Raw genomic sequence first — 12085 nt, 5'->3', positions numbered from 1 at the left:
TAATTTCAGTATTATCTCAGTTTGCCTTCAGCTCATGTTGCCCGCCTAACACTAGAAAAGAATTCAAAGTGAAACCATTACCAGAAACTGTAAATGATTGATTAAAAAGTTTATTCCAGTGGTAAGGCATTCTTAATTTGCACATACATGAATAAAATAATTCTAATAAGTGAAACATGGACAGAAATGTTTAATAAACAAGAAGTGAAAGGAACTAATTTTGCTTGGATCCATGCAGAACATGAAAGGGACAAATTAGGTACTAGATTGTCCCCTTTATGCAAATGTTTTTAGTGACTGGGTTGTTTCCAGTTATGCACTGAGAGAAGCCATGGTGCATCTGCTTCCCGTTTTCTCAAGTGAAAAGTCTGACCATCTGCTTGGCCTCATCCCGACTGGCCTATTTAGTACAGATCAACTTCCTCAGGCTGCCACCTTGGGTTCCAGTGCCTGCTGTAACCAATATTCATTTACTCCATTGCTCACAAACCAGAACCTTCAAAGCAACCCAAACAGACAGGAAGGTGCTGCTATGTGTAACTTCCAGTTTGTGACAGCAGCATTGTAGAACTGAATCATAGTTGTCGTGTGTGGTATTGGTAGATAAAGCTGGGAAATATTCCATGTTTTTTCACAGTGTCCTACAATACAAATCTGTCTCTGGATTTGATTTATGTAAAATGCATAAAAACCACAAAAAAAATCAAACAAGTTTCTTGACTCTAACCAGCATGAGAACAAATTATTAAATTCATTTTATACAGGAATCAGATGAACTATATCTGTAAATAATTCACACGTGGTTTAGCTGTAAAGTCAGACAAAATTATATGTTGAACGGTTTGTCCCATGTTTTGTTGAGAGCAGTATTTTAACCCTACTACCTGATTGGAATTGGAACATGAACTGTATTTATTTGCTATGTGTTGATTTACGATCCAAAATCTAAAACTTCTTCAGTTAAAAGTGGGCTATTCCAAATGATGAAAATAAATTTTTTTAGGTCTTAAAAAACCTTTGTGATCAGGGTTACCAAACTGGTTTTTAGACAGATAGCTTATTTTTTGATGACAGGTCACCGACACTGTTTTTCTTTCTATCTCCACAGTGTATGGGTGGACAACAAATGCTGTCTTAGCCAGTGACATCCCACATCTCCACAGATGCTGTGTGGCTGCTGAACGTTACCAAAAATTTCTTCTTCCAGTGCACTTCACATAAACCTAACAGCAATAGGCTAGCTATTTTAAGGTCTTATCTTTCATTTGCGTGTTTGGCAGAATTTTCTATCTAGTATTGCAGAATTTACAAACCAAAATATCAGAATATATAAAAACAAACCGATCAATTCCAGCAAGGTCTACTCAGCCAATAGAGTCTTAAAATTAAGTTTCTTGTTGTTCACACAGAGAAGTAGCTGATTCTGCCTGTAAAAATAGAACAGTTTTATTGAAAATGAGCACACTTTCACTGGGAACAAGGAAAGTCTCCAAATATAGATGGAAAACAATACAATATTTGTTGAGAGATGGTTCATTTGACTGATTTGTGGTATGTGGGATTATTTCAGAAGGAGAGGTTGGACTGGGTGAAGCTATATTCATTGGCTATCCATGTAAAGAAACAGAGATATGATTATTCTGATATAAAAATCTGCGGGGACATGGCAGATGTGTTAAAACGATGCTTCCCCTTGTGCGAGCAACTAGATCTAGCCAACACAGTTTATAAATGAGCGATCTCCCATTTATGATAGAAATGAGGATTACTTTTTACTTTCCGATAGTTGTGAGTACTTATAAGTCTTCTACAAAGTGGTGGAGGCTAGGTCTTTGAATACACTTAAGGCAGAGTAGATAGATTCTTGACCAACAATGGAGTCAAAAGAATTGAGAGGAGGTGAGAACATAGAATCCGATTAGCTCTGATCATATCTTAGAATACAAGAATAAGCTTACAGGAACAGATTGATTATAAAAGCTTCTAGAAGTATGTGAAGTGTAAAAGGTTAGTAAAGGCACATGTAGGTCCTTTACAGTGAGAAACAGGAGAAATTACAATGGAAGCAAAGAGCTGGCAGACAATTATGTCTTCATAAACTAGGATACAAATAATATCCCAACAATGCTGGTGAATTCAGGAACTAATGAGATGGAGTAATAAGGAAATCAGTATTAGTAGGGAAATTGTGTTGGGGAAATTGTTGGGATTAAAGGCTGATAAGTCCACAGAGCCTGATAATCAACTTCCCACAATTTTTAAGCAAATGCCCCTAGAAATAGTAGATGTATTGGGGGTCATATTTCAAGATTTTATAGACTCTGGGACAGTTCCTATGGATTGGAGGGTAGTTAATGTAATATCATTATTGAAAAAAATGAAGTATAGGGAAAACAGGAATTATAAACTGGTTAGCCTGACATCAATAATAGGAAAAATGCTAGAGCCCATTGCAAAAGAAGAAATAACAGGGTACTCAGAGAACAGTGAAAGGATTGGACAGAGTAGTCATGGATTTATAAAGGAAAGCCATGTTTGACAAATTTACTGAAACTTTTTGAGGACGTCATTAGTAGAGTTGATGGGGAGAGCTGGTAGATGTGGTTTATTTGGACTTTCAAAAGGCCTTTAGCAAGAGATGAGCATGTAAAATTAAAACACATGGGATTGGGGGTAGTCTACTAAGATGGAAACAAGGAGTAGAACTAAATGGGCCTTTTACCATGTGGTAAACAGTGCCTTATGAAGTATCACAGGATTAGTGCTTGGACCCCAGCACAGTGGGACCATGAACTGTGAGGAGAATGCATAGATGCTTCAATGTGATTTGGACAAGTTGAGTGAGTGGGCACATGCATGGCAGATAAAGCTTATTGCGGATAAATGTGAGTTTATCCATTTTGGCTGCAAAAACAGGAAAGAAAATCATTGGTGATAGATTGGGAAAGTGCAAGGTGCATTGAGACCTGGTTGTCCTTGCACACCAGTTGTTTAAAGTAAGCATGTGGGTGCAGAGGGAGTGAAGAAGGCAAATGGTTTATTGGCCTTCATAGCCAGAGGATTGAAGTACAATGTTTTATTGCAGTTGTACAGGGCCATGATGAGAACACATCTGGAGTATTGTGTGCAGTTTTGGTCTCTTTATTTGAGGAAGATTGTTCTTGCTATGGAGGGGGTATGATAATGGTTTATCAGGCTGATTCCTCAGATGGGAGGACTGACATATGAAGAGACACTGGATCGGTTTGAACTATATCTGCTGGAGTTTCAAAAAATGGTGGGAGAATCTCATTGAACCTATAAACTTCTAACAGGACTAGACAGAATCAATACAGGAAGGGTGTTCCTGATGACCAGGGAATACAGAACCAGAGATCATAGTCTCAGGATACATAGTAGGCCATTTAGGATATGAGGAGAAATTTCAGAAGAATGGTGAGTCTGTAAAAGTCTCTCCCACAGAAAACTGTTGAAGCTAAAACATTGAATGGTTTCAAGAAGGAGTTAAGTATTATTCTTAGGACTAAGGATCTGGGAAGAAAGCAGAAATAAAAACTAAGTTGGATAATCAGCCATAGTCATATTTAATGGTGGTATGGGCTCAAAGGGTAAAAGGTCTCCTCCTGCCCCTATTTCCTAAATTTTCATATTTCTATTAAATATAGGAACTGACATGAGTGCTATTGGCCTCCTCCCGCTCCTAACATATGGGTTTGTACATAGAATTCTGTCCAAATGGTTATAAGAAACATGAGCTCAATGGCTTTTATGAGCAGAGAACAAGAACAAACATAATGGGATAAATCGTGTCCCATTAGGGCAAAGCTATAGACCAGTAAAGAACTGGTATGAATCAATTTAAATCTAGAGTTTACCAAAGAACAAGGTGGAAGTATCTGGGAAAACCTGCAACAAGAGAAAGAAAGATACAGGCTGCGCTGAAATGATGGCACTTTCTATAACCAGATGAATGTTGAGATTTCATACGAAATTTTTCAGTAGTTTATCTTTGCTTTGCCTATGAATATCCAGGTCTTGGCTGCCCTATCTTTAGTTAAAACTGAGGATCAAATCTGCCTTGTGCAGAGTCATAAGTTTTTTTTCAGGGTGAAGGTCATTTATTAGAAAAGTCATACCTTATGATTATGATCTCTATTGAAAGTGGAGTTGCAGGTGGACAGGACGGTGAAGAAGACATTCGGTATGCTTGCCTTTTAATGGTCAATGTATTGAGTATAGGAGTTGGGAGGTCATGTTGCAGTTGTGCAGGACAATGGTTAGGCCACCTTTGGAATATTATGTGCAATTCTGGTCTCCTTCCTATCAGAAGCATGTTGTGAAACTTGAAAGGGTTCAGGAAAGGCTTATAAGGATTGGAGGGTTTGAGCATTAGGGAGAGGCTGTATAGGTTGGGGCTATTTTCCCTGGAGTATTGGAGGCTCAGGGGTGACCTTATAGAGGTTTATAAAATCATTTGTGGCATGGATGGGGTGAATAGATAAGGTTTTTCCCCAGGGTGGGGGAGTCCAAAACTAGAGAGCATAGGTTTAAGGTAAGAGGGGAAAGATTTAAAAGGGACCTAAGGGGCAATATTTTCAGACAGAAGCTGGTGTGTTTATGGAATGAGCTGCCAGAGGAAATGGTGGAGACTGGTATAATTGCAGCATTTAAAAGGCATCTGGTTGGGTCTATGAATAGGAAGGGCTTAGGGTGATATGGGCCAAATGCTGGCAAATGGGACTAGAATTATTCAGGACATCTGTTCTGCATGGATGAGTTGTGATGTGCTGTGCATCTCTATGTCTCTAAAATTCAGCAGTAAGCTGAAGAATTATTGCCCATCCTGGTAATCACTGTACTGGGGTCGAAAAGTGTGGTGCTGGAAAAGCACAGCCAGTCAGGCAGCATTCGAGGAGCAGACGAGTCGACGACGTTTCGAGCATGAGCTCTTCATCAGGAATGGGGTGGTGGCCCAAGGGGGCTGAGAGATAAATGGAGAGAGGGGGGCTGGGGTTGGGGGCGAGGTAGCTTGGAATGTGATAGGTAGCTGAAGGTGAGGGGGAGTGGGTGGTGAGCGATGGTGATGGTTCGGAGAGAGTAGGATGGAGGGGATAGTTGGGATGGAAGATGGACAGGTTGGACAGATCAAGAGGGCGGTGCCGACTTGGAAGGTTGGATCTAGGAAAAAGTTGGGGAAGGGGAAATGAGGAAACTGGTGAAATCGACATTAATTCCATGTGTTTGGAGGTTCCCAAGGCAGAAGATAAGGTGTTTTTCCTCGACGCATCGGGTGGCTAGAGTTTGACAGTGGAGGAGGCCCAGGACTTGCATGTCCTTGACGGAGTGGGGCAGGAAGTTAAGGTATTCGGCCACAGGGCGGTGGGGTTGTTTAGTGTGCGTGTTCCAGAGATGTTCTCTGAAATGTTCCACAAGTTGGCGTTCTGTCTTCCCAGTGTAGAGGAGAGCATATTGAGAGTAACGTACACAGTAGATGACATGCATGGAAAAACAGGTTAATCTCTGTCGGATGTGGAAGGATCCTTTGGAGTATTTGGATGGAGGTGAGGGGGGAATGACGGCGTAGGTTTTGTATTTCTTGCGGTGGCAGGGCAAGGTGCCGGGAGTGGAGGGTTGATTGGTGGAGGGCATGGACCTAACAAGGGAGTCGTGGAGGGAATGGTCTCTCTGCTTCCTTCCTCAGCACCTACGTACAGAACCGACTGATCCGGCATGGTCTCCGGACTACATTCAGACCAACACAATTTAGACATGACTAGGACAACCACCACGTACAGCAAATCCAAAGCCTCCAGAAATGGTTCTCCCTCCACTGAGACCATTCCCTCTGCGACTCCCTTGTTCGGTCCACACCCTGCCACCACAAGATGTGCAAAACCTGCACCCATGCCTTCCCCCTCACCCTCCGTCCAAGGCCCAAAGAATCCTTCCACATCTGACAGAGATTTACCTGTACTTCTACACATGTCATCTTCTGTGTCCGTTGCTCTCGATGTGGTCTCCTATGCATTGGTGACAGGACGCCAACTTGAGGAATTGTTCAGAGATCATCTCTGGGACACATGCACTAAACAACCCCACTGCCTTGTGGCCGAACACTTTAACTTCCCCTCACATTCTGCCAAGGACATACAAGTCCTGTGCCTCCTCCATTGCCAAACTCTAGCCACCCAACACCTGGAGAATCAATACCTCATCTTCCGCCTTGGGATCCTCCAATAAATGGCATCAATGTGGATTTCACCAGTCTCCTCATCTTACTTCCCACAACCTTATCCCAGATTCCAACCTTCCAACTCAGCACCACCCTCTTGAACTGTCCTACCTGTCCATCTTCCTTCCCACCTATCTGCTTCACCTCCTCTCTATCACCAACACCCCCACCTTCATCTACCTATCACATTCCTGGTTACCTTCCCTCCAGCCCCACACCCCTTCCATTTATCTCTCAGCCCCCTTGAGACCCCCCCTCCTGCTAATTCCTGATAAAGAGCTCATGGTTGAAACATTGACTCTCCTACTCCTTGGATGCTGCCTGACCTGCTGTGCTTTTCCAGCACCACACCTTTTGACTCTGATCTCCAGCATCTGAAGTCTTCACTTTCTCCGAGTCACTGTACTGGGCATAGTCTACACTACAAAATCAATCAGCACTAAACACAAGTTAGAACCTGAATGGACATGGTTTGTAAGATACCAAGTGGTTGCTTGATGAGGGTTAAATTAAAGTCAGAGGTACCCAGTTGGGAGGAATTAAAATTTTAAAAAGCTGAAAAATGTAATTCAGTGTAACTCTTTCAAGGATATGGGTAATTCGAGTTAGTTTGGATCATCAATCTTCCGATTATGCTTTTGAACTGAAATGTGAAATGGAAGTAAAATAATTAAATTTCAACCAAGTCACTATTTAATTTAAAAATAATGGTTATATTTGTTCAATACTAAACACCATGCTCCTCCATTACAAGGTTTAGACAATACAAGCTTATTCACCAGCTCATTCTAAAAACAAAATACATTAACGACTAGGACAACCACTACGTACAGCAAATCCAAAGCCTTCAGAAATGGTTCTCTCTCCGGACCATTTGGAATAGCTCACTTTGATTTGTGTGCAGTACTTGTGTCTTTATTTAAGGAAGGGTGTAAATGCATTGGATGCAGTTCAGTTTACAACACTAATACTGGGAGAAGACAAGTTACTTTATGAGGAAAGGTTGCCCAGGCTAGGTTTGTATGCATTGATTTGACTTGATTGAAACATATATGATCCTGAAGGCTCTGAGCAAGATGGACTTGAAAAGGATATTTACTGTTGTAGGAGGATCTACAATTGGGGGTCACTTTTAAAAATTAAGGCTTGCCTTTTAAGACAGAAGTTAGCAGGGTAACAAATCATTGGACCAGTCTTCCTCAAAAGATAGTGGAAGTAAAGCCTCTGTACATTTTTAAGCCAGTGGTAGGTAGATTCTTGATACACAATTGGTTGAAGGGTTATCAGGAATAGTAGAAGTAATCAGATCGGTCATGACCATATTGAATGCTAGATATCAAGAGTGTTATTAGCCTGAATGGTCTTGTGCTGCTCCTAATTCTCATGTTCATGAGTACAGTTGCAATTTTATTTTAGTAATTCACATGATGTGAGTATCAATGGCTAGGCCAGTAATATTGCCCACCCCTATTTGACCATAAGGCAGCTCGGAGTCAACCATGTTGACTGTGGGTCTGGGGTCAAATGTGAGGCCAGACCAGGGAAAGTCAACAGTTTCCTTTCCCAATAGTGGACCAAATTGGGTTTCCCCCCTAAAACTAACAGCAGTTCCACAATCACCATTAAACTGTTGATTCCAGATGTGTTAATGAATTCAACTGAATGGTGGGATTTGACCCTGCTCCCTCCCACTACCACTCCCCCACCTCTACTCCCCCAGAGCATTACCTGGGTTTCCTGGATTAATAAACTGATAGTAATACCATCATCTCCCCTAATTAGCCTGATCTTGAAAAATATTATGTGATGATTGGTAGAAGAATAAACCATTCCAGTTTCTCCCATTTGGTTCCTCCCTGAGCTGTAGTACAGTCATGGGAGACAGAAAGCCAACAGCCCTGTTTTATGGCAGGCAATGCTCGTTCAAAATTACCTCAGTGTTAGTTACATTGCTTTGTCATTACTTTTCTGGTATTAATTTTATATTTAATTTTCTGGTAAAACTATATGCATAAATGATCGAAAGGATTAAAAGTTATGGTTGACTGGGCTTTATCTTGCTTTTAACAACCTTTCTCTAGTTCTGACAAGTTCACTGACTTATAATGAATATATTTGACAGTAATTTTAAAGAGGAGCAGCCTGTGTTTTAAAGATGCACCTAGAACAAGCTCCAAACTTATTAAGCATGAATTTTCTGGATGTATTTTGTGTAGAGAAACAGAATTAGGTATGTTTTAGTAATAAAAGTACTTTTTAAAGCACTTTAAATTAGATATTTAAAAATATATATTTGTAGTATTGTTGTTATAATACAATTTCCTCTTTCAATGTTTTCTCTTTCTGGAAATATAAAATTAGACAATTTTAATAATAACTCCTTTTCCTATAATTAGACCTGTGAACCTAAGCAGCCACAATTCGACATATAAGTGAAAAACAGATTCAGCATTTTATTTAGGAGCAACACTAGCTGTTCATGCAAGGAACCAGAAAAATGAAAGGACTCACTCCTAGTAGGATTTAGACTTTGAAACTGCTGCCTTCTGATTGGGATACCAGTGTCAAAGACTGTAACAGGGCAAGATTACCTGTCTTCACTCACTGTCAGTTTTTAACAAGTTTATTGACTGGCAATTGGATGAGTTATCTCACCAGTGGAGGTGACATGTTAATTACCACCATAGAAAATAGTGAAAACTCCCCCTTTGTAATTAGTCTATTACTCAAGGTGACTAATTGTTTTAAACTACAGCCACTAGAATAATTGCTCTGTTTGTAAAAAAGAGCTAATTGTACAAAATATTCACATTCAGGTACATGAGATAAAGTTCAAAGATTGGATGAACTCAAAGCTATATTGTAGAGACAAAACAAATATGGGTCAGAAATACTGTGAATCCTTTATCTGAAACACATCTGATTTTCTCTTGAAAGGTGGATGACTCTGCATTGAATTGATGCTCACCCAGATTCACTTCACTCACCAATACCTAATCGTCCATTGATCAAGTGAATAAACAGGTTTAAACGGAAAAAAAAATGAACAAATGAGGTTGCATTAAATTTCTTAATTAAAATGTTCTGTTGGAGTATATTTGGCTTAAACCTTTGGCTTTGACCATAAGAATGGGCGGCACAGTGGTTGGCACTGCTGCCTCACAGCACTAGGGTCCCAGGTTCGATTCCAGCTTTGGGCAACTGTCTGTGTAGAGTTTGCACATTCTTCCTGTGTCTGGGTGCTCCGGTTTCCTCCCACAGTCTAAAAATGTGCAGGTTAGGTGAATTGGCCGTGCTAAATTGTCCATAGTGTTAGGTACATTAGTCAGAGGGAAATGAGACTGGATGGGTTACTCTTTGGAGGGTCGGTGTGGAGTTGTTGGGCCGAAGGGCCTGTTTCCACCCTATAGGGAATCTAATCTAAAAGCAAAGGAAATAAGGTAGGCTATTCGGCCCATTGAGTCTGCTTCATTTTTCAATGAGATCATGGGCGATCTGAAAAAGCTCAACCTTTGATTTTAAATGAATAATTGTTTCAGCTTTTTAATTAGGAGGACCACTAGTTTCTTATGTAAGGAACTGGATAAACTAAGGTATAACTCATACTAGGAATAAAAATCAGATTCCACCCTGCTCTGATCCCAGTGCGGGAATATGTTTCTGGAACCTTTTGTACTTAAAGGACTGGTTGTACATATTTTATTTGTTACTAAATTTCTTGATCTAGGTATCTGAGTTAGATAGCAATTCTAATAACTTGTTGGAGGATGTGCTGAATTTTATCAGCTAGCTAAGGTTGACAGTTAACAAATCCTATTGCATCTCATGCTAACCATGCTTCAACCAATCAATACCCTCTTCTTATGTTGCATAAAGTAGTGTTCCCTTTCAAATTTTGGTTTCTTGCATGTGAGTCCTTATGTCATTAACAAACAAATATCGTTAATACCATGGGATTAAACATTTCAGAAGTTGGAATTGACTTTGTTGCATGTAATAGAAGATTTCTCTCTGTAAAGCCAAGTGAGTGTTCTTATGCTATTTCTCGTCCCATATTCACTTAATTAAGAAGCCCAAGCCCATGGATTGATATTGGGATTACATGCTCTAATGCCCATAAAGGAGATAGTGCTAGTCATTCCTGGAAGGACCATTGCTGACTCAGTGACTGATGACTCAGATAAACCCATTAAAGATGGTTTTATCCTCCTAACAAACCTGATCTTACTTCTCACATTCCACTTAGCTCTCCTCCCCCATTTTTCTCTGACTTGCAAGCTGCAAATGGTAACCATGAACTTCCTGCTTTCCCACCACCTTTCACTACAAGAGCACCCTTGTGCCTCTTCTATATCAGAAAGACAAGAAGTTTGATCTGACTAGACAGTGAAAGCAGAAAACCAAAAGAATGATTCATTTCACATTGAAATGATTAATTTCACATTTGAGCACCAGCACAGATATTGACATCTACTTGGAGTACAGCTCACAGATGAGTTCTGTCCAAGGACAGTTGCTACAAGCATGTAGTTATAATTTTTTAAACTTTAAACATTGCTAGCGTTCATCATGAATCGCATGCAAGAAACCAAAATTTGAAAGGGAACACTATTTTATGCAACATAAGAAGAGGGTATTGATTGGTTGAAGCATGGTTAACATGAGATGCAACAGGATTTGTTAACTGGCAACCTTAGCTAGCTGATGAAACTCAGCATCAGAACATCCTCTAACAAATTATTAGGATTGCTGAGGTGCTATCCCAGCAGAGTGGCAGTGGCTCCATGAAGTGTAAATGTGTTTTTCTTTGCTCAGGTTTGCAGGCATTTACACTCTCACTCCTGACTTCTGCCTAAGCTCTTTCTGTCAGCTAACTGCTGCCATCTGCTTGGTAATGGTAAAGCCTGAAGCTCAGCCAGGCTCAAAACTACTCACCAAGATCACATATTGTATTTTCCACTGAAATTCCAGGCTGCAACCATTGGATTAGCACTGCATAGGAGCACTGGCACAGCCAACAATACATGAAGATGGCACTATGACAATGCAGAAAGCTGATCAGTTTAAGTTTGCTTGTAATTTGAAATAATTTAGCTTATGAATTTGGTCTAGATGGTTATTTTGTCGAGGTTGCAGCCTCTCTCTTTTTCCTCCACTTCCAGCTCCTCCTCCTCTTCAGGATGCTACACCTCTCCCCATGTAATAACAAGGACCATCCCATTATCATGGTGTGGAGAGACAGCATTCGATACACGACTAGGAATCTTGAAACCCATATAACTGAGTACCTCAGGGCTCATCCAGAGTGCTGTAAGTAGTGGAAGTCTTGTTTCAGCATGCTAGTGGTCTGATCTATCACATTTCTTGTGGCAGCTTGGCTTTTATTGAGCACTCGCTATGCATAGGTAGTTATCAGGAGTCATCAGCCATGTGATCTGTGAAGAGTTTGTCGTGATGACTCAGGTGTAGACATTGTGATTGTTGAATTGACCCGCAAGGGTCGCACATCAGCTGCACATTGAGGCAAGTAGAAACCTTGTCTGGATTGGTATATGGTGCCCTTAAAGAAATATGCAGCATTTGGAAACCTTTCTGGTCACTCTACTTGCTTGCTTCTGGCAAGACAAAGAAGAACAGGCACAAAGAAAATTTACAGCCCAGGAACAGGCCCTTCGGAACTCCAAGCCTGTGACGATCCAAATCCACTGTCTAAACCTATTGCCCAATTCCTAAGCATCTGTATCCCTCTACTCCCTACCTACTCATGCATCTGTCCAGATGAACCTTAAATTAATCTACCATGCCTGATTCTACTACCTCTGATGGCAACGTATTCCTGGCACCTACCACCCA

The sequence above is a fragment of the Chiloscyllium punctatum genome, chromosome 8 (assembly GCF_047496795.1).
Source record: "Chiloscyllium punctatum isolate Juve2018m chromosome 8, sChiPun1.3, whole genome shotgun sequence".
NCBI classification, from domain to species: domain Eukaryota; kingdom Metazoa; phylum Chordata; class Chondrichthyes; order Orectolobiformes; family Hemiscylliidae; genus Chiloscyllium; species Chiloscyllium punctatum.
This window is presented reverse-complemented; position numbering follows the sequence as displayed.